General features: G+C 41.0%; 1 protein-coding gene across 13 annotated transcripts in view; it reads right to left on the bottom strand.

Moving 5' to 3' along the window:
• hdac4 (histone deacetylase 4) overlaps window positions 1–24,585 on the bottom strand; it is a 481,405-nt gene that overhangs the window by 232,602 nt on the left and 224,218 nt on the right. The window contains exons 3-5 of one of the 13 annotated variants that reach the window (XM_069934300.1): window positions 16,119–16,219; window positions 12,781–12,891; window positions 790–994 (exon numbers count right to left, since the gene is read on the bottom strand). The exons of 9 other annotated variants lie outside the window; for them this stretch is intronic. The gene's annotated coding sequence lies outside the window, so the exon portion shown is untranslated. Of the gene's footprint in view, window positions 1–789; window positions 995–7,750; window positions 7,779–12,780; window positions 12,892–16,118; window positions 16,220–24,585 lie in introns of those variants that run through there. 3 more of the 13 variants (XM_069934298.1, XM_069934301.1, XM_069934302.1) reach the window with 3 other exon arrangements.

The following is a 24,585-nucleotide window of genomic DNA, read 5'->3' as shown; positions in this document are numbered from 1 at the left end:
TCAAAACAACCATGTTATACTTGCCTGAACCATTCTTCAACAACATCAGTATAAATTCAATTTCATCCAGGTTATTGGAGATTTCAAGCTGGCAAATACTTCCTCACAGCATAATTTTTCAACTACAACTCCAGATAGACCCCAGCTTTAAAACATGCATCTCACTGAATCATATATTAAGAACAAAAAACAGTACAACACAGGAATAGGCCCTTCAGCTCATCATGTCTTCATCAACCATGATGCCAATCTGAACTAATACCATCTGCTGACACATGCTCGAAATCCCTCCATTCACTGCCTGTTCTAAATGCCTCTCAAACATCCCTAAGTTATTTGCTTCCTCCACCTTCCTTGGCTCCAGGTCACTCTGAATAAAATTATTGTCTTGCAAATCTACTTTAAACTTTCCCTCTTTTATTTTAAACACATGTACTTTAGTATTTGGGGAAGAGACCGTCTTACTTTTCTAGCCTCTCACAATTATATAAACATTGATCTGGTCACCCCTCACCTTCCGATCCTCTAGAGCACACATGTCAAACTCAATTTGGCCCGCGATATAATTATATTTGGCCCGCAAGATCATTTCAAAAATGTATTAGAGGTGGCCCGCCCTACAGCGAGAGCCGATGCTGTTTTTTGGTAATGTCACCCCCACCATCCTCCCCCTTCATTGCACATCCTTCCCCATTGTAACACGAGAAATTGTAACACGAAAAGTCTGTCAATGTCATCAGCCGGCAAGCCGGTTGGAAGGCTCCCCGCACAACCAGTCACTTCTCCCACCTGTCGAGCGGTGCGGCGGATTGGCGAGCGCCTGTGATTTCCTGTCGGTGCGACGGGCATGGCAGGCTGCGCACGGCCCCCGGGCAGCTTGAGCCCCACGCGACTGGCACCGGATGGCCCTTCCACAGCGCGAGCGCACTTCTCCCGGTCACCACGGCCTTCAGCGCTTGCACCCGCGCGGACCCCAGGGACGGCTGGTTCGGCCCTGCACGTGAAGAGAGAGATGGTGGCTGTCTGCAAAGGCTGATCGGCAGTGCGCTGGGCCTGAGTGGGTGGGTAAGCAGGGGTGGGCAGAGGGTGTAGGTGAGGAGTAATGGGCAGGGGAAGTTATGGTGGTGCGAAGGAAAGTTAGAGGGAGGGATGAGTAGAAGGAGGGGTGGATAGGGAAGAGATAAAAGGGGAGGGGCAGGGCGAGTAGGGGAGGGGTGATTAGAGGGTGAGAGACGGGTAGAGGGAGGAACAGGTTGAGGGGAGAGGCAGTAGTGGGGCGTGTATAGGATGGGGTGGGTAGAGGCAGAGCGAGTGGAGTGAGGGGTGAGTAGAGGTTGGGTAAAGGACTGGTCAGGTAGAGGGATGGTGGGTCGAGGGTGAATAGAGGCCTAGAGCCTGAGGAGTGAGCAGGAAATGCTGAGTCCTGATGCAGGCCAAAATGGACACAGCCTGTGAATGCTGACTACATCTCCACAGGGCCCAAATATGTTTCCCTCAGGTCAAGCAAAAGGTGAACTTGAGCTACCTACTCCTGACCTGTAACATTATCCTCCTAAAGTTATATCCTAAAGTTTAACATTACATATGTTGAAAGAAGAGAAAACATGCAGATGTTGTTGAAAATTTTCAATAAATATTTAGTTCGGCCCTCGACTTAGTCCAAGTTTTTAATTTTGGCCCTCCGTGAATTTGAGTTTGACACCCCTGCTCTAGAGAAAACAATCCAAGTCTGTCCAACTTCTCCTTGTAGGCAACATCCTCTTCTAGACCCTCTCCATATTCTTCCAAGAATGAACACAATACAATATAACTGTTACATGAACACCCAACATTTATACTCAATGCCCCAACCAACAGTCAAGCATATACAGCTATGGCAGCACTACAACTCCCAGAAGGCATCACACCGGCCATGACATTAGTGTGGGTTGAATGCGTGATTTTGGCTTTTAAAAAGTTGCATGTTGATGAAGAATAAATCCGTTTGATTCACTCTAAAATCACATTATGTGGTTATTTAATCGTGTCCACTGCAATTCCAGTGGCCACAATTGGCGACCCCGATGAATCTAAAAACATATTTTTGGACCAACATGGACTCTGCAGCTGTTGCTGTGAAGCTGCCACTTTTCTGGACAGCTGAGCCTGAATTGTGGTTCCAACAGGCTGAAGCACGATTTCACCTTCGCAAAGTCGAATTGGACACCACTTATTATTACCATCTTGCCAGGGCCCTGGACAAGGCCATTGCTAAGAGGGTTGGCAACTTCCTACGGGCTCCACCACATGCCAGCAAGTATGATGCTTTAAAACCACTTTTATTGTGTGTCTATGGTCTGTGCTGCCGGGAAATAGTAGCCAAACTACTACATTTCGATGGGTTGGGAGACTGCACCCTTTCAGAACTAACGGATGAAATGCTATTCCTGGCAGCTGGCAAAAGGCCAGTTATTTGAACAGCTCTTTTTAGAGTAAATGCCAGATGATATTAGGCTCTTGTTATCCAAGTGTTTATTTGAAGACCCAAGTGGTGTAGTGGGGGGAGGAAGACATTCTATGGCTAGCTAAAAAGCAGAGCGAGGCAAGACAAGTCTGCACAACCAACCCTTCTGAAATTGACCCCTATACCACTATTGAAGACCTCAAAAACCGTGAATATGTCTTCGGCTGAAGGGGAACACTTGGTCAACCTTTACAGACGCCCTACGAAGGACCTTATAGGATACTCAGACAAACTAGGTCGACCTGTATTTTGGACATCGGAGGGAAGCTTAAACCAGCTCATGTGGGAAAAGTCATTCCTGCTGCAAGCAGCCAAAAGAACATCGCAGAGGTCGACCACCTAAAAGACAGACAAAACTTTCTGCCAGTTCTGTGGTTGGAAGGGGGGGGGGGGCGGAGGGGGGGGGGAATTATGTAGCAGTGCTATGGCGGCACTACAACTCCCAGAAGGCATCAAACAGGCCATGTGACATCAGTGCATGATGACATCACTGCGGGTCAAGCGTGTGATTTTGGCTTTTAAAAGGTTGAGTGGGTGAAGAAGAGTAAATCTGTTTGATTAACTCTAAAAATGCCTTGTGTGGTTATTTCAACGTGTCCACTGTGATTCCAGTGGCTCAAAAAGATATGGATGTGCACACAATCATCCCTCTGTACATCAATACTCTGAAGGATTCTGCTTTTTACTGTATATTTTCCCTTCGTATTTCCAAATTGCATCATATCATACTTGTCTGAAATAACCACCATTTAATATTTCTCTGCCAAAATTTCTAACTAGTCTATATCCTGTGGTTTCCTTTGATGACCATCCACACAATCCAGAGATCCACCAATTTTTGTATCATCTGCAAATTTATTAACCTGACCAACATACATTTTTGTCCAAAACATTAGGATGTATTTGAGGTATTAGCACTAATCTTTAAAGAACATCACTGGTCACAGACCTCCAGTCAGAAAAACAGCCATCTATCAGTACCTTCTGTCTTCTATGACCAAGCCAAATTTGAATTCAATTTATCATCTTACCATGGGTTTTATGCAACTTAATCTTCTGGATTCACCTACTATTAGGGATACTGGCAAATGCTTTACTAAAGTCCTTGCATATAATATGTATCGCCTCAATTGGCTTCATCATCTCCTTGAAAAACTTGATCAAATTTGCCAAAAGAGTTTGGTAAACTTCAACTCCTACAAACAATCAAAAATCTACCCACCAATGGAAGAGAGAGAAAAACTTTTTTAATCTTACACTTCTTAAAGTAACACCCATTTAAAGATTTTAACATTCTCTTGTATTTCATGACTATTAATGATCTAAAACAACCATTTTGAATATGATCGACTACCTCAATCTTTCTGAAATATCTAACAGTCCGAATGGTTTAAGCTGTCCTCACCCAATTGATGAAATGTATTGGCCAAGATTCCAATAAAAAAATCCACTGTCTTTTGCTGGTAATCATTGTGGAAATGAGAAAGGATTTAGGAGGAGTGGACTGGGATGTTGTTTTCGGGCATGGATACATTCAGTAAGTGGGAGGCCTTCAAAGGTGAAATTTTGAGAGTGCAGAGTTTGCATGTTTCTGTCAGGATTAAAGGCAAAGTTAAAAGGCATAGGGAACCTTGGTTTTCAAGGGATATTGTTATGGGCACAGAGGAATCCAAAATCCAGCAGCAATAGAAATTCACCAAGACAAATGGTTAATTAAACAAAAGTTACTTTTAATTTTCTTTAAGTATAAAAACAGCATCAAACTTTAACTTATTACTGTTAACTTGATTTAACTTAACTTAACCCTCTTTTAATTCTAAGTGCACATGTATGTACTTTCATTCACAGTCCAATCTCTCTTCTCACTCCTCCAAGTTCACCAGTATCAGGCAATTTGACATGTATGAATTTTCACCAAGCGCTGGTGCTTAAATGGTTACTGCTCAGGAAGGTTCTTGTTGGTTTCAGAGAGAGATTTGTTGCTTGTTGGACACACACAAACTGATTTCGTTCCATTAGTCACTTCAGTGTCTTGGCGAATAAACTTGTCCCATCAGGGTTTTCCAAATGATAACCTCGTCTTCTGCAGGTCACCACTTAGTTCCTTTTGATTCCCTTATTTCAGGTGAAACACTCTAGCCAGCCATTTCCTCTTGTATGGACCACAAGGGTTTTCAACAAACTGAACTCAGAACTCACAACCCGTCTTCAAAATGGGGTTTCAACAAGCTGCCCGCTTGCCATGACTGCAGAAACCAGTTTTCTCTCTCTCTCACTTACAGAAAGCCTGTTTGGCCTCCTCTCTCTCTCTGCTTGCCAAACCACATGACCTCTTATAACAGCAAAAATGCAACCAGACAGATTGCAGCACCGAACCCAAACCTGAGCCCGTTCATCTGTTGCCTTCAAAACAATAATCCATTACTCCACATCATGTCCAATTAACACCTACTTGTGAAGTCTCTTGAGCTGGGTTCTTCTATTTGCACCTCCTTGTGAAAACCTTTAGCAAAGCAGTTTTGATTGTCTTTACAAAGGCACCAGGCCCAGAATTTAGTTTGTGCAAAGCTCTTGCATTTTAAATAAGATCTGTTTTGTAAAGTGTTTGTTTGTGACCTACACTACCCCTACAATCTATCTCCTTCAAAAACATATCTATATATAATATTAGCAATCTGGTAAAGACAAACCCAGAGATGTATAACAAATAGAGGCAACAAGGAGCAAATGGGGTACTAGAAGAATATAGAAAGTGTAAAAAAAATACTTAAGGAAATCAGGAAGGCAAAAAGAAGGCATGAGGTTCCTTTGACAGGTATGTTAAGAGTAAACGGATACAGGTACATGATCCTTTATCCGGACATCTAAAATCTGGAAAGCTTCAAAATCCAGTAACTGGGAAGAGAGGCGGCTGGAGGGCTGGCGCTTGGGGGAGGCGGCCGGTGCATGGGGGAGGCGGCTGAGGGACCGGAGCTTGGGGGAGGCTTTCCGAAATCTGGAAAAATCCGAAATTCGGAACACACTATCCCCCAAGGGTTCCGGATAAAGGATCGTTTACCTGTAGTAAGGGACAAAATTGGTCATCTAGGAGATCAGAGTGGTTGTCTATGTGTGGACCCTCACAAGATGGGGGAAGTCTTAAACAGTATTTTTGCATCAGTATGTACTCAGGAAGCTGGCATGGTGTATAAGGAAGTGGGGGGAAACAAACAGAAGAGTCAAGGAACATAGAGATTAAAGAGGAGGAGGTGCTTGCTGCCTTACAGAAAATGAAGGTAGATTAATCCACCGGGCCTGACATGATATTCCTTTGGACCTTGAGGGAGACTAGTGTAGAAATTGCAAGGGCCCCGGCAGAAATATTTGCAATATCCTTAACCATGAGTGAGATGCCGAGGATTGGAGGGTCGATCATGTTGTTCTGTTGTTTAAAAAAGACTCCAAAAGTAAACCTGGAAGTTACAGACCAGTGAGCCTGGCGTCTGTAGTAAATAAATTACTGGAGGGTGTACTGAGAGATTGAATATACAAGTATTTGGACAGCTAAGAGCTGATTAAGGATAGTCAGCATGGCTTTGTGCATGGTAGGTGATGTTTAACGAATTATAGAGTTTTTTGAGTAGGTTACCATGAAAGCAGATGAAGGAAAGGCTGTAGATGTTGTCTACATGGACTTCAGTAAGGCCTTTGACAAGGTCCCATATGCGAGGTTATTTCCGAAGGTTCAGACACTAGGTATCCATGGAGAGGTTGTAAAATTGATTTGAAATTGGCTGAATGGCAGTGGAAAATTGCTTCTCAGACTGGTGTGCCCCAGGAATCTGTGCTGGGACCATTGTTGTTTGTTGTCTATTTCAATGACCTGGATGATAATATGGGAAATTGGATTACCACGTTTGCTAATGACATTAAGATTAGAGGCATTGTGGACAACAAGGAAGGATTGCAAAACTTGCAGAGGGATCTGGAACAAATGGAAAAATGAACCAGAAAATGGCAGATGGAATTTAATGCAGACAAGTGTGAGGTGTTGTATTTTGGAAGGACAAACCAAGGTAGGACATGCATAGTAAATGATAGGGCTCTGAGGAGTGCAGAGGAACAAAGGGATCTGGTAATTATAGATACATAATTCCGTGAAAGTGGCTTAACAGGTATACAGGATTGTAAGGAAAACTTTTGGCATCTTGGTCTTCATAAATCAAAGCATTGAGTACAGGAGATGGGATGTTATGGTGAGGTTGTATAAAACATTGGTGATGCCAAATTAGGAATATTGTGTGCAGTTCAGTTTGCCAAACTACAGGAAGGATATCAGTAAGATTGAAAGAGTACAGAGAAAACTTACTAGATGTTACCGGGTCTTTATTCCTTGGAACGCAGAACAATGAGGGGAGATTTGATAGAGCTTTACAAAATTTTGAGGGGTATAGGCAGAGTAAATGCGAGTCAGCTCTTTCCACTTAGATTAGCGGAAATAAATATGAGAGGACATGGCTTTAGGGTGAAAGGTTTAGGGGGACCTTCTTCAGAGAGTGGTGGGAATTTGGAACGAGCTGCCATCTAATATGGTAAATGCAGGCTCACTCAAGTTTTAAGAATAAACTGGATTGATGTATGGATGGGAGAGGTCTTGAGGGTTATGGAATGGGTGCAGATCAGTGGGACTAGCAGAATGATGTTTCTGCACAGTCTAGAAGGGCCAAATGGCCTGTTTTCTGTGCTGTAGTTTTCTATGATTCTATTAGTGAATAGTAACCTTGTGAAGTGTCACAAAAAAAGTTAGCAGGCTGGTGCAGCATGGGTTTAAAAGGGCAAATGACTTTATTGGCCTTCATTGTAAAGTGGTTGGAATTTAGAAAAAGGAAGTTTTGTTACATTTGTACAGAGTGTTTGCAAGACCACAGCTGGAGTATTGTGGACAGTTTTGGTCTTTTACTTTTGCTAAAGAATAGAGAAGCTTTGGAAGCAGTCCAAGAGATTCACCAAGATAATTCATGGGATGAGAGGACTGTCCCATAGAGAGAGGCTAAGCAGGTTGGTTCTGTAATCTTTAGAGTATATTGAGTGAGAAATAATCTCATTGAAACATACAAAATCCTAAGGGGACTTGAAAGGGTAGATGCTGAGATTTTTCCATCTGCATGAGAGTCTTGAATGTTGGTCTCATTTTACATTATTTATTAAAATAAACTTGGATATATTCAATTCAGGCCTGGATAAATCAAACAAAATCATTTAGCCTACCTTCGCTCCTATTTTCTTCCCACTTGTTTTTGTGCTGAGTAATTGTGATGTCATAATTTTGGCCAACATTAAAAGCTCCTTACCCTTAAGAAACAATTTTTTTAAAACTTAAAAAAATTACAGGGTGCTAAATCAAGTTTGGACAAATTGAGATATGACATTTAAAGGCACAAAAAAAAATGCTATATTTTTGAAGTAGTTTTATAATGAAATTACAAAGATACTCAAAAATTAGAGTTTTAATGGCATTCTTAAAGTTTGTGAAGTATTAGAATACTATTAAAATTTCAATTAAAATAGAACAAAGCCAAGATTTTGGAGTGTGACGCTTTCCTAAATGGCTTAACCAAGCATCTGTTTAAGTGATTTTATTTTCATAACAATGGAGTTAGTTTCAAACAGCACAATCGAGGGCTGTAATGAATCACCCAAAGCAATTCTGGAATTTTGCCACTGTAGTATATACGCATGAAAACCCTGAAACTTGCCAGTTTCATAGTGATAAAGGCAAAAGTCCATCTTTTCACCCCATTACTGCTGAAAAATCTGGACTTCATTGCATTACCACAACTCGTGGTGGGCTGCTTAAAAACAAAGGTTTTCGCAAAGGAGTTTAAATACTTCTCAATTCCATCTGTGCTGGATAGTACTTCCAAGAAGAGAAGTTTTACAAGGAGTGCTTTCAGGGCCCTGCAGAACTTTCTCTGATTTGACTGGCTTAGAAATAAGGATTTATATTTTATATTGATTGTCAGAGTACATACATGACATCACACACAATCCTGAGATCCCTTTTTCCAGTGAGCACATCAGAATTACCACTAATTTGTAATACAATACAAAAATCTGCAAAGGACATGTACATGTAAACAAATAAAGAACTGTAAACAGAAAATGGATGTAAACAAGCCGTGCAATAAAGAGAGAATAAAAAATAAAACCTCTCAAAAATCACAATATTATTCAAGACTTTCAATACACATTAAGAAATTGTAACTTTGGAGGAGCATAAAATGCCTGGAAATAGTATCTGCAAAGCATGAGGTATGCTTCTAACTGGCTATGGTTTTTCCAATGTAGCTTTGAACCAAATTTACCAGGTTAAGTGCCATTTACCAGGTTATGAATGAGATCCGTTCCAAAAGTCTGTCTTTAAATCATATTTGTAGATAAGTCGGATCAGGTACATACGGTTCTTATTTAGCGTCAGTTAGTCAAATGTTTGTCTTAGTACATGTACTATCCTATCCATTCCCCTCATTATGTCTGGACACTCCCCCTGCCATACAACCACCACCCCAGCCTTCAGGGTAAACAAACTCACCCTTCTCACAATGGCAATACTGCAGCCAAGGCAATGTATGGTAATCTGCTCTCTCCAGGGTGGGCAACCTTTTTTAAAAAAAAATTCAAATTCCATCTTAAGTATTCCCTATGCCATACATGCTCTGTGATTAGTAAGGGATTGCCTCAGGTGGTATGTGAGTGGAAAGAAAAAGGTTTGAAAACCACTGTTTTAATCGTCCCTAATTGACTCATTATGTGCACGGTTTCATAACTCCAAAGGAAATGGGCCAATGACAATTTTTCTCAAGCAAAATATTTCAGTAACAATTGGGTCTAAAGCAGTGATTCTCAACCTTCCCTTCCCACTCACATACCACCTTAAGCAATCACCTACTAATCACAGAGCACTATGGCATATTGAAAATTTACACGTAAAATTATCAGTTTCAAGCCACTTTCATTGCATTTCAAAGTAAAAACGGACATTACAAAATAATGTAAATATGTCACTGTAAACTTTATTGACTTTGAAAATGTTTATCCAGTGATTTGCCAATTTATTCTTTTCCTTCTCTGTGCCTTTTTGTTACCTTCATGGTGTGTTGGCTGCTTTATTCCACCTTGTTCCCGGTTACAATGATCACTTTGCTACATTACTCCACCTTGTTCTTGATTTTCAAAAAAATGCTGGGCACCACCAATCACTGACACCTCCCCACTGAGCCCCAGATCCTGCCGAAGAGCCTGAGATTCCCGCTGCAGTCCACCGGGAGCCCGAGGCCCGCTCCTGCCGCTGAGAGCCCGAGGTCTGCTGCATTTCTGCTCGAAGGTATCAGAGAGAAGATTGATGGACCCTGATCCGAGCTCTTGAACGTGGAAATCATTCAAAAACACAGAAAATGTATTTTAAAAATGCGGAAATATGTAAAATTCACATGCCCAGATGCCTCAATACCTAGCATGGGGTGACTTGAAGGATGAGTTGGGGGTACAGTGAACGTGAAGAACCGGTGACATTTGGGCGGGACACCTGTGTGCAGCTGTCGGGCCTTTCTGGGGTGAGTTATTTCACTTTCCTTTGTCGGCACTCTTTCCAACCAGTTGCAAGGACTTCACTTCCGATCGAGGATCATGAAACCAGCGCATGTGGGAGTGCTGCTTTTTTTTAAAAGACTGCATCTCACTGTATTGGGCAGGCTGCGCTCCATTACAGATCAGCACGGGGGCTTTGATCTGCTCCGTTTCCGACCTGGGCCGATTCACCCCTCTTTATCGCACCTGGTTATTCTAGGTTCTGCTGGAAGCACCATATGGATTCTGAACTTAATGCGGATGCCCGATCGGCATAGCCCACAGCAGCCCAGAACTCCTGGCCTCAAGCAGTCCTACAACCTCAGCCTCTGAGCAGCCAGATAACAGGTGCACGCCACTATGCCCGGCTGGGAGTTCTGCTGAAGTATGCATCAAAGGAGGCAACGTGATCTGACTTAAAATGGCGATCAACATTCTCCATCATCGAGCTACTGAACCGCTGAAGTTGCGCGTAGTATGTTTATAAGTACAAATTGTCCATAAGTAGGACGTTCGTAACCCAGGGATTTCCTGTATAGTGGAATTAAAACACGTATGCCAATAAATATTATAGCTACAGTCACAGGGCTACAACATCTGAGCAGAGATTCTTTATACATTACTGAGTGTGAATGGAAGCCAAATACAAATTTCTGAAAGCATTTAAGTATGAGCAAGAAGAGAGAACATTCAAGCAGAGATTAGTAAAATGAAGAAATTTAACTGAATATGCCAATATTAATCCACTCTAATTATATTATACAGTTTATTACTAGATTGAAAAGACCTGATGCAATGTTGAGACAATCCATCCTTATTCGAATATGGTCCAGATACCTCTACTAACAATAAGAGTAAAGAAGATATTAATCTTAGTACTATGCAAATGAGAATTTTAATGAATGGACCTCAATGCCAACTGTGTGTGCCTTACAGGCGTACTGACAAATATTTTCAACCCCATTAAAACTAAACTCTTTTCTCTTGACCTTTATTGTTCCAAGAATTGAACTGAATTCAGCCATTCTGGAGTTCAAAGGTAACATGATAATGCTAAATTTGCCTTTCAATTACCTGTCTTTACTATAACCTATGGGTTGCAAATGCTTCAGAGCTGAGCAGGGCTGAAATTTTAGAATGCATCTCCACTAGTTAATTTGATAAATTTACTTCATTATTTTTAAACTTGCGTGACAATCTCATTTTCCTTTTTAAAAACTGCCAAGCAATCGATAGCCAAACTGACTCAAAGCCATCAAACAAATGACTTGTATAAATTTAAAATAATGGAGGTGTTATTTTTAAGCAAGCTGTATAAGCACCTGCATGACACAGTGGTGCAGCTCATGGAGCTGCTGACTCAATGCTCCAGTGACCCAGATTCAATCCTAATCAAGTGCTGTCTGTATGGACTTTACATGGTCTCTATGACCTCAAGGGTTTCCTCCAGGTGTTCCCATTTCCTGCCATATCCAAAAGATGTGTGTTGGTGAGGGTTGGTAGGCTAATTGCCATTTTTGCATGGGAGAAGGGTAGAATCTGGAGGAGTTGATAAGAATCTGAGGAAAATAACATGGGTTACTGTAAATGGATGCTTGATAGTCAGTGTGGACTGTTGGCAGAAGGATCTGCTTCCATGCAGTACGACTCCAACTTGTATCAAGATATGCAATATAACTAATAAAATCACATTAACAACAATATGCTTACATCGTATCAATATACTTCATTTTGTTGTAGCTGCATTGAACAATAGAAGTATTGTAGTACTGTACTGTATTGTACAGAAGAAGCCCAAAAATCAGGGAATCAGGATTCCAGAAATCTGGCCCACCTGAGGATCTGGACTTTACGAAAACTCTCAAAACTTTTAAAATTTATTGAGTGGGGGGGTTTGTGTGTGTGTGCGCGCGCGCGCACGCATAACTTCTGCTTTCATTTGAAAACTGTATATTTCTTTTGCATCAAACACTGCATGCTTTTATTGTAGTAAAAATTGTTTACATTTTTGGGGTTCATAGAACATTATAGCACAGTACAGACCCTTCGGCCCTCGATGTTGTGCCAACCTATATATTTCTACAAAAGTACTAACCCCCCCTACCCCATAACCCTCTATTTTTCTTGTCTAAGAGTCTCTTAAATGTCCCCAATGTTTCAGCCTCCACCACCATCCATAGCGAGGCAGTCCAGGCACCAACAACTCTGTGTAAAAAAAAAAATTACCCTTGATGTCTTCCCTAAACTTTCCTCCCTTCACTTGGTACAGATGTCCTCTCGTGTTTTCTACTCCTGCCCTGAGATAAAGGCACTGGATGTCCACCTTATCTATGCCTCTCAGAATCTTGTCTCCTCTCATCCCTCTTCATTTCAAAGAGAACAGTCCCAGCTCTGTTTACCTTGCCTTATAAGACTTATTTTCCAATCCAGGTAATGAGATGATCAGAAATGAACACAATACTCCAAGTGTGGTCCCACTAGAGATTTGTAGTTACAACATGACCTCTTGACTCTTGAACTCAATGAAGCCAAACATCCCATAGGCCTTCTTAACTATCCTCTCAACCTGCATGGTGACCTTGAGAGGTGTTGACTTTATTTTTCTTTAAAACTGTTTGTTTTGATAAATGAAGCATGCTATTTTTGCTAATGAATAAATAAGCAAAATTTACCTGTTCATCTCTTCTTTATTCCTCCTTAAATTTGAATTTTAAAAGTACTGCCCGATAATCCTGAAAATCCAGACCGACCCAATCCCCAAGCAGTCCAGATTTTCGGACGTACTGTATAATTAAGTACAAACCATTAGTTGAGAGGAGTAAAACAATGAAGTCTGCAGAAACTGTGATTGAAGTAAAAACACAATGCTGGAGAAACTCAGCAGGTCGAACAGTGTACTTTAAATAGCAAAGATAAAGATACTATAAATAACCAATGCTTGGGGCCTGAGTGAATAAGGGAGCAGTCTCTACCAGACACATCTTCGCCCTCCTCTCATCCCTGCCTTTCATAGGGATGGCTCCCTCCGTGACTCCCTCTTTCACTCTTCCCTTCTCACTAATTGCTCCCTTGGCACCTTCCTCTGTATCTGCAGGAAGTGCTAGATGTGCCCACAGCTCCTCCCTCACTGCCATTCAGGGTGCTGAATAGTCCTTCTAAGTGAAGAAACACTTCATTTGTGAGTCTGCAGGAGTTATCTACTGTCTCCAGTGCTCCCATTGAGCCCTTCTCTACAGTGGAGAGACTGAATGTAGACTGGGAGATCACTTCTCTAAGCACCTTCGTTCTGTCCGCATTACGGGATCTCCCAATGGCCAACCATTTCAATTCTGAGCCCCACTCCCGCACTGACATTGTTTTCCATGGCATCATGCACTGCCAAACCAAGGACACCCATAAATTGGAGGAGCCACTCTCCAAACTGGATGGGATTAACATCGGCTTCTCTGGTTTCACTCTCATTCTCACTCTCCTCCTTATCCCTCTGTCTTCTTTCCTCCAGCTCTCCACCCCTTCCCTATCTTTTCACAGAGCCATCCCCCTCACCCTGTTTGTTAGTGTGCCCTCCCTCCCTTAACCACCTCGATGTTGAAGAGCTTGTGCTTCTCCTCCTGCCTCTCCCCATCCACATGTTATTCAGGCGCCTATCTACATTATGTTCATACCTTGATGAAGGGATCAAGGCTGAAGCATTGGTATTGTATCGTTATGTTTCTTATATAAAGTACATTGTTTGACCTGCTGCATTGTCCTTTTACCAACCATGAATACCTTGGCTTGCTGTGTAAAACAAAGGCCAGACCCCAAACAAATGTTAGAGCCTGCTTATTAAACATTGCAACAACATACAATGTGGATGCCTACATGCAGACATATTTGGAATAAGCCAAGATTATTCCAACTCTAAACTACTTAAAGCAAAGATCAATAATTATGTATGTGCAACTTACCATCTTTATAAGGCACTACAAATTTAAAGTGAATCACTACAGTTTTCTTAACTAAGCAAATAAATAAATACTGTACAATGCAAAGATTATTGTTACAAACCACCAATGCTTCTTTCTCAAACCATAAGCAAGGAATAACTGTATCCTGGTGGGGCACATGATAAAATGAATGATACTTGTATCATATTTGAATAAACCTTTTAAAGTCTCTCCATTAGAGGGCACTCTACAGCAAAAAATGATCAAACCCAGTAAATGACACTATAGAATGCTATGTGCATTTACAATAAATCAAAACACATTGCTCCAAGCAATTTTCTTTTTCTATACTCCCTTGGGTTAGGCAGGGCTTGCTTCCACTTCAGATCTGTGGGTTCTGCGGTTGTTGAGGAATCATACACAAGATCTGCAGACTACGGTTGGAACAGTATTCTGGGATACAGCATTTGACTTCCATGTTGTGGAGACTCAAGGTGCTCAGCACATTCCTCGATGTTCCTTCTCAATTTTGAAAACTCAGGAACCAGCAAATGCCATAATCTGGACATGACATACAATGACTTTTCCCCTCAAGGGAGCTTCAGAGAACTTTCTTGAAGCATTAGCAATCCGTTGCTCTGATGGAAGTTCAGTAGTCCAGTACCAGGCATCAGGATGAAGTAGCTCACCCATTGGAACAGATGGAATTTGATCAAAGCCTTATTGCTGGGGATATTGCTTGAAGTTGTCATTAAGGAGTGAAATAGCGAGACATTTAGAATGAAGGGATTCCATCAGGCAGACGCAGCATGGATTCAGAAAGGGCAGGTCTTATTTGACAAACTTGGAGTTCTTTGATGGGTGCAGTTGATTGAGGAGAACAGGGTGTCATTGTATATTTCGATTTCCAGAAGGTGTTTGATAAGGTGCTGCATAAGAGACTTATCAATAAGATTCAGATGAATGGAGTCGGGGGAAGTATATTGGCATGGATTGAGGATTGGTTAACTGAGCTGGGATATATGGCTATCTTTCTGATTGGGAGTGTTTGTGTATGAATCGCAAAAAGTTGGGTTGCAGGTACAAGTTATTAAGAAGGCAAATGGAATGTTGGCCTTCATCACTAGAGGAATTGAATTCAAGAGCAGGGAGGTCATGCTGCAATTATACAAAATACTGGTGAGGCTGCACTTGGAGTAATATGTGTAGTTTTGGTCTCCATACTTGAGGAAGGATATACTGGCCTTGGAGGCGTTCCAGAGGAGGTTCACCAGGTTGATCCTGGAGATGAGGGGGTTAACCACCCAGGAGAATCTAAATCACCTGGAATTATACTCACTCAAATTTAGAAGAATGAGAGGAATAAAATTATGAAAGGGATAGATAAGATAGAGGTAGGAAAATTGTTTTCAATGGTAATTGAGACCAGAACTAGGGGACACAGCCTCAAGATTCAGGGGAATAGTTTAAGCTGGAGATGAGGAAAAATTGTTTTTCCCAAAGAGTAGTGAATCTGTGAATTCAGAGAACCAGTTGAGGCTACTTTATTCAACATATTTAAGGTTCGGTTAGATATATTTTTACATAAAAAAGGAATTAAGGGTTATGGGGAAAAGGAAGGTATGTGGAGTGGAGTCAGTGATCAGATCAGCCATGATCTTATTGAATGGCAGAGCAGGCTTGACAGGCCGGATGGCCTACTCCTGCTCCTATTTCTTATGTTCTTATATTAATGTAAGAGGGGAAGCTGACAATGGATTTAGATGGTTTTCCAAAGACAGCATTGGTGGAATTTCTCCAGGACTATCACGTCTCAAAAGCATACAGGAGGACAGGAATCATCAATCCTTATCTTGGTGCCAATTTTCAGGTCATTATCTTGAAAATATTTTTTCTCAGTTTGAGGTGTTAATGCAGGGTCAGTATTGTGTGCAGAGGCAGTCTGGTTGTTCACTGCAAAGCCACTCATTTCATACTTCACTGAAGGAATTACATTAACTTGAAACTCATCTTTTTTTGTGGAGATTTTCAAGTACTGTATAACCTGCTCACTACAATCTGAGGACTAAGATTTGACTGACCTTTGTTCTGGTTGGAGATGTTGGAAGTTGCCGAGGTTCCTCCTTTTCTAGCACATCAACTCCAGTTCAGTGGAGAGCTGTTGGAGGAGAGGTGCAATAGGCTGCAAGGAAGATTGTAAAGGATTGGTGCAATGACAGTCTTGGGACTGGATGTGCAGTGGACTAATAAGTTGGTTGTCCACAGAAAAAAATTGTATAGCATATAAATTATAGTGCTATTATTCAAATAAGGCTTTTGAAGAAATTCCATTAGAGGGCACCCTACAGCAGAAAATCATCCAGATCCAAAACCAATATTGCCACCGTTTCTGATAAAGACAATTCTTTAACCATTGTCCTCATCAGATACTTCTTGATCCAAAGTACAATCTAAACTTAAACTACATATCCCTGTGACTATTTGTCCACTTGTCCCTTCCCACTAATTGCCCTCCTCTCATTATCCCTGTGACTGCACTGTGCTAGACCTACAACGACACCTGCTCCCTCACCACTATTTAGGACCCCAAACAGTCTTTCCCAGAGAGGTAACACTCCACCTATAAATCTGTATGGGTCATTTACTACATCCGGAGTTCCCTTCATGGCCTCCTATACATTGGGCAGATCTGAAGCAGATTTGGAGCAACAGCCAGGACCTCCGAGTTGCCAGCCACCTCAATTTCATTTCCCGTTCCCCTGATGACATGTGCCAAGTTGAGGCCATGCAAAAAATGGAGGAACGGCACCTTATATTACTTCTTGGCAGTATCTAACCAGGCAGCATCAACACCCATCTCCAATTTCCAGTAGCTAACCTCTTGTTGCTTTCCTTTAATGTTTTGGCCCCATTCCTCTTCCTTCTCTTACCCCTCCCCGACTCACTCTACCTGCCCATTACCCATCTCTCTTCATTCCAAGACCTAGTCCTCCTAACAGAGTATATCTTTTGAAGCCTTCTTTATCTTAGGTTCTTATGTTTCAACTCCCCCTTCTTCACCCTTCCATGTGCCTGCCCCGCTCCCCCGATCCACCTTGCTATTCAGGCTTTGGCCCTCTTTCTTGGTCAGATGGATGGAATTGGGGGGAGTGAAAGGGTCTGTCACCCTGCTGTTGCTTCTCTCCCTCTTCCTGTCTCACCATCTCTCCCATCCTCTGTTCAGTACTCTATCCATTTCAGTCCATGGATGCTGTCTGACTTGCTGAGTTCCTCCAGCAGATCAATGTTTCTTCTACATTGTCACCCAATAGTTAGAGAAGCACTGAGACTGCTCACATAAAAAGTGAGACTCCAGATTCTTTAACTCTTTTGTGAAGAATATTCGGATAAAAGATCGAAATACCAATTTATATTAGCAACTGTTCAACATAAACCTATAATAGGCCTGGCTGCAGATTACAAGGTACACCTGCAGGGATGGAACATATGAATATTGACCACAAACCTGATGTTTTGATTAAAGATTTAGCATGCAACTTTTACATATTTTCCTTATGTCATTAATTCTGGTATTATGATAAAATCAAATCAGCAGTCAGCTGACCAACAGCGATCTCATGCTCCCACGTAAAGCAATCAACACACAAAAATCATTAAAAACTAAAACCTGCATCAAATAGGGGAATTTACAAAATACTCAACACTAACTCTCTTAAATTCCTTTTCATTAACATTTTCTGAACTGTAACAAAGTTTGATGACAATCTGAATTAAAACAATGCATTCAATTGTTCCATTTTTTTTTTAAAAACAAAATGACCAAAATATTCAAATACAGGTGTCGAACCTTTTATCCGGGATTCTGTCATTGGCAATCTCCAAAAACTGGCACTTTTTTCGATCGATGACATCTGCTCGTCAAATATACCCTTTACACTACTGCGATATAACTGGAATTTCTTGGAAAATTCCCGCAATGCTGGCTGTGTAAAAGGTTCAAGGCGGGTATTAGAAGCTAATTCCCATCGGAATTTTTCCTGCAGTAGCCGTAAACATTTTTGCAGACAGCCTGCAGTCTAAATTGTCTGCAACAATATGCTAAAGAATACGCTCAACCGCCTCGTTCCTAGCCCCCACCTGCCCCCAGTCGTTCGTCACTCCCCCCCATCGAAATCCCGACGTATCAGCAGTGGTGCAGTGCTGCCAAGCTTCCAGTTCACTGGAGCGCCGCATCGGCAAGTGGCGACGGCTCAAAGCAGGAGCAATGGCCATCTTTGTTATCCATAATCCTCCACACAGCTGGAATTGTTCTGCCAAGCCAGCTACTGCCTGCTTCTCTCCCACTGGGTGCTTGGGGCCAAGTCACTTTTCTACTGAAGGTAAGAGAGGGCGCCCTTGGGAGCGGGGATGGCGGAGACGACAAGGAAGGTGGTCTAAGCCAGTTTTATTTTAAAGTTTTACTTTAAAATAAAAAAAAACATGCTAGTGATATTATGATATTTTATGGTCTTTATTTATCTAAATTCATTTAACACCCCACACGCCCTATTTTGTGCGGTTTTGAAACATTGCGTTTGCTTCAAGGGACAGCCATTTTAAAATGATTCTGAAATCCGGAAGATTCCAAACAATGGCAGGTGTCTGATCCTGATGACCCCAGGTAAAAGGTTAGGCACCTGTATCAACAATTAAATAAATGGAACAATTTTATCAAAGTTTAATTGGGTTATGAAAATATAAAAATATTTGAATTAAATAATTTTGAAATCTTGACACACTTACAAAGAATGCCAAGTTTCCATACATAAGTAGAGATCACTGTGACCCAAAACTGCTCACAGTTGTTAAACCAATTTAACACACTTATTCCATGAAAATAATCTTTTCAACCCTCTGGAATGAATTACGTACAGGGGATACACACAACCAAATTATTTTTGGAAACTGCACAATACACACCACATATACTGCAGACAATGCAAAAGGATCTGCCATATAATTTGTATGTTAATTACTGGTTACTTTAAACTACACAAAAACATGACCGATCTCTCAACCTTTCCCTCTATGCCAATGAACGAATTGCAAACTGCAAAGAAAGAAGCAGAGACTTTCTCATTAACTGTATTTATGTCATAGCTATATAGATTTTTGCAATTTAGGGGAAATTACAGGGGAAAAGGCAGGTACGTGTAGATGACCATGGCCAGATTAGCAATGATTTTGTTGGATAGCAGACTCAATGGACCAGATGGCCTACTCCTGTTCTTATTTCTTATGTTCTTATACTGAACTTGTAACAAAATCACAGAAAAAATGCTAATTTCAGATGTTCCATGCATGGTCTCAGTGCTTCTGTTAAAAACAACAAAAATCCAGCTGGAGCTATTTTTCACAAATCTATGCATGTATCATGAGCTTGAAATGTGCATTAATTGTCAATGACAAAATCCAAAAGATCTGCTTTATATTAAAAAAGAAAATAAATCAATCTGACCTATTTTGGAGTTAGAAATTTACACACTTGCAGTTTGCTTCATGTTTTTTTTATAAGCTAATTATAGCTAATTAACAGAGAAAAGCAAACAGGATTAAAAAATGCTGGAGTGGTTTTCCAGCATCTAAAGGCAGTAACACAATTGAAGAGAGGATGAATCACAGAATAGCAGCTTTACAGCTGCTGATGAGGAACAGGTGATGGGATAAAACACCTGGAGTTGAGAAAATGGGACACTCAAAAGTTGGGAAATTGGTTTGAGGTGCTTTCAAATATGAACAATTCATAACAATAAGGTGTTTTTAAAATATCGTCACAGTTTAGATGTCACATATTTTGACAGGAGCTTTGCCCAGGATGCCACATTTCAAGGCCCACAACACTATTGACCATCACAACAAAAGAATAAGAATTTGGAACCCAAATTATGTACAGGTAAGCATTTTCCAATTCCAAAAGCCATTGGTAGTGATTTACTCCTCAACTTCCAATGCTTAGCAATACAGTAAATGTTACAATCCTTCCAGGTTAAAAGTTAGCGTGTAAAAATATCTTTGTTCTGAATGTACAAAGTTAACCAAACTTTACCATTTTTGGCAAACTACCAATATCTGACATGTTGAAAATTAGTCACTGAAGTGTTTTGCAAGCCAAGGGATCTAGCCAGAAATAAAGTTAGCATTAACATTTCCCTGATCTTTGCAGTTAACAAAGGATGTTAACAATCTACTGTTATTAAGAGTCCAAAACATGTCATTTTTTTGGTTTAGACAGAATGCCAGAAATCTCCCAAATTTCTTAGTTGAAAAGCCAGAAATGTCAGCTGGGAAAAATAAAGCAGCTTTTGTTCATTGAAGACTGACAGGCCAAAAGGATCATGAATTTTAAATACATTATCCTGAGCCAGTGTGAACTTAATCAAAATGAACTGCACATTTTTGATGCTGGTAAGCTGAGAGCAATTTCACAGCATACACAAATCAAATATTCCAATGTTATTAAGGGAGGGTCACTCTATTAGAATACACATGAGACTGCAGATGCTAGAATTTGGAGCAAAAAACAAACTGCTGGAGGAACTCACAGGTCATGGCAGCATGTGTAAAATGGTCTCCAACACGAATCAACTACCCTGGTCCCGCTACAGATGTCGGTTGCCTGATCTGTTGAGTTCTTTCCACAATTTGCTTTTTGCTCACTACATTAAAAATGTTTAAAACAGAAAGACTATGAAGGTAATGAAAATATCAATATACATTAATAGCTTGGCAATTTATCTACCTGGACTCAAATGTATTAATTTGGGATCAATCCCTGCCATATTGAGGAAGAAACATAAAAAATTAAGAAAATAAATCTTTAACTCACATTTACTATAAAAAAATTGATTTTACATGTGAGATTCTACATTTTCCTTCAATAATAGCACCATTACAAATGTTAACAATGCCTTCACATGTTATATAAATCAATAATTCTTCTATTTTTCTCTCATAAATACCAAGGTGAAATATGAAAACACAAGTAATTTGAAGATAATATACTGTATCCTCAAATTACATCTCTGCAGCAGGAAGCAGACTACACACGATAACTAACTGTCACCTTCAGATATTCTAGCAGCGGATTTGCCCATAAAAAAGTCTTTTAAAACGCACTGAAAGGTGAACAATTAATGACAGAGGGTCATAGACCCAAATTTCAAAATCAGCTTGCAAAACAGGTTCCACTTTTTTCACACAACCAGAACTCAAGATGTCCATTTACCATTGGTTACATTGCTGAGCCATAAACCAGAGGTTCAAATAATAAAACTTAGAACATGTTTAAATTTAATTCAATTTCAGATTTATTGTCAGAGGTACACACATGACATCACATACAACCCTGAGATTTTTTTTCCCTCTGGCAGTACTACCACTTACTGGCAGTGCAAAAAAACTGACTAAACATACCCACGTAAAAATAAAGAAATGTAAACAAACTGTGCAAAACAGAGATAAAGAAAAAAAAAGTAAGTGTCCTTAAATGAGCCCATGATTGGAGGGGTAGCAGCTGTTCTTGAACCTGGTGGTGCCAATCCTGTGGCACGTATACCTCTTTCCTCATGGTAGCAGCAAGAACAGAGGGTATGCTGGGTGCTATGGATCCTTGATGATTACTGCTGCTCTCTGATGGTGGGAAGGGTTTTACCTGTGATGTCCTGGGTTGTGTCCATTACCTTTTTCAGGGCAGCCAGTCAGCCCACTTTCCACCATATATGTGTAGAAATTTGCCAGGGTTTCCATTGTCATACCAAACCTCTGCAAACTACTGAGGAAGAGGAGCAAATTCTTCACGTTGCCATTTGTGTGATGGGTCCAAGTAAGATCTTCCAAGATAGCGACTCCCAAGATCTTAAACGATCACCCCTTGCCATTTCTGATACTGCAATGATCACTGGATTGTATACCTCTGGTTTTCCCTTCCTGAAATCACAATCATTTCTTAGTTTTGGCGACATTGAGTGCAAAATTGTGGTTGGTGCACCATTCAGTCAAATTTTCAATCTCCATCTTGTAGGTTGACTCATCCCCTGTACCTTTTTCCTATCAGTAACAAAGTGAAGAAGGCATGGCCTGGGTGGTGGGGGTCTTCGAGGATAGAGGCTGCTTTTTTAAGACACTGCCTCCTGTAGATGTTCTCAATGATGTGAGGTCTGGTACCTAGCATGTCGCAGGCCGAGTTAACAATCACTGGTGTTTATTCTTGTCCTGAGAGTTTGTACCTCCATACCAGGCAGTGATGCAAACAACCAGAATGCTCTGCACAGTAGACCTATAGATGCTTTCAAGAGTCTTTGGTGACATAATGAATCTCCTCTAACACCTCACAAAGTATAGCTGCTGGCAAGCCTTCTTTGTGATTGCATCAACAAAGAGGTTCCAGGACAGATCCTCGGAGATGTTGACAGCCAGGAATTTGAAGTTATTGACCCTCTCCACTACTGAGCCCTCGATGAGGACTGGGTTGTGTTCCCCGACTTCCTCCTGAAGTCCACAATCATCTTCTTGGTTTTGCTAACAATGAGTGCAAGGTTGTTGGTATGACATCACTCAAAGAGCTGATCTATCTCCCTCCTGTACACTTCCTCATTGACATTTGTGATTCTGCTGACAACTGTGGAGTCAGTGGCAAATTTGTAGATAGCATTGGAATTGTGCCTGGCCACACAGTCATGGGCGTACAATAGGTAGAGCAGAGAGCTAAGCACCGATAATTAGAGAGGAGGTATTGTTTCCAATGAGAAAGTCAAGGATCTATTTGCAGATTGTAGCTTCTTAACCAGCTCTGAGGGAATAATGGTGTTGAAGGCTGAGCAGTAGTCAATGAAGAGCAGCCATATGTATGAATTGCTGTTTTCGAAACTATCCAGAGCTGAGTGGAGACTGAGCAATATTGCAACTGCTTTTGAGCAATTGTGATGATAAGCGAATGCAGTGGTTGTTGGTAGTGCAAAAAAATGTACACAATTGGTAGAACAAAAAAAAGTACACAATGTACACACGTAAACTATTAAAGAAATAAAAATACCTGACTGCAAAACAGAGAAGAAGAAAAAACCAAACAAAATTCAAAAGTAAGAGTCCTTAAACAAGTCCCTGATTGAATTTGTTGTTGAGGAGTCTGATGGTGGAGGGCTAGTGGCTGATGGCAGCAACGAGAACAGAATGTATGCTGGATGGTGTAGATACTTGATGATTGCTGAGGTTAACGGCAGCGATCCCTGTAGATGTTCTCAATAGTGGGGAGGGTTTTGCCTGTCATTTTCTGGGCTATGTCCACTACATTTTGCAGGGGTTTATGCTTGGGGGTATTGGTGTCCCCATACCAGACCGTGATGCATCTGGTCAGCACCCTTTCCACCACACCTCTGTAGAAATTTGCCAGGGTTTCTAGTGTCATACCAAACCTCCGCAAACTCCTGAAGAAGTAGAGGCACTGATGTGCTTTCTGCATGATGCAGTTTGTCTGTTGGTCAGGAAAGATCTTCTGAGATAGACTTCAAAGAACTTAAATTTGATCACCCTCTCCAACTCTGATCCCCCAACGATCATTGGATCATTCACATCTGGTTTTCCCTTCCTGAAGTCAACAATCAGCTCCTTGGTTTTGATGACATTGACTGTAAGGTTGTTGTTGGTGCATCATTCGATCAAATTTTGAATCTCCCTCCTGAATGTTGACTTATCATCCCTTTTTATATAACACACTACTGCCGTATTGTCAGCAAATTTGTAGATGGTGTTGTTGTTGATTCGAGCCACATTGTCATAGGTATGAAGTGAGTAGAGCAGAGAGCTAAGAATGCAACCCTATGGTGCTCTGGTACTGATGGAGATGGTGGAGGAGATGTTCTTACCAATCCTTACTGATTGTGGTCTGGAGGTGAGGAAATTAAGGATGCAATTACACAGTGGGGTGTTGAGTGCCAGGTCTTGGGAATTTGCTGATCAGTTTTGAGGGGATGATGGTGCTAAATGTCAAACTGTTGTCAATAAAAAGCATCCTAATGTATGCATCTTTGCTGTCCAGGTATTCCAGGGCTTTGTGTAGAGCCAGTGAGATAGCATCTGCCATAGACCTGTTGCTACAGAAGGTAAATTGGAATGGATCCATTCTAATGCATCGTATCTAAGACCCAGAACTGGTACAAAGGCTAAATTCCAGAGATAAGGCAGGTATATTCTCTTTAGTATAACAAGGCAGATAATATGTTCCCTTATTGGAAGTATTTACAGTGGAAATAGATTTTTTGGAAGATCATGGGATTGAGTACAATCAGGATTTGGCAGAGAGGAATTAAGGCCTGGGTTAGGTCAATCATGATCACATTGAATGTTAGGGCAGGCTTGAGGCATCAGGTGTCTTCTATTTTCTAGTGTTCAAATACTTGATCAGAGAGAGAGACCATTTTAGACGTAAGAAAGAGCTACTGACAGGAAGAGAGATTTATAGAGAAATTCCTGAGCTTAAAGCTGAAGCCATGATTACCAATATCAGAGTAATTA

Source organism: Narcine bancroftii, chromosome 4, assembly GCF_036971445.1.
Source record: "Narcine bancroftii isolate sNarBan1 chromosome 4, sNarBan1.hap1, whole genome shotgun sequence".
Taxonomy (NCBI): domain Eukaryota; kingdom Metazoa; phylum Chordata; class Chondrichthyes; order Torpediniformes; family Narcinidae; genus Narcine; species Narcine bancroftii.
This window is presented reverse-complemented; position numbering and strand designations above follow the sequence as displayed.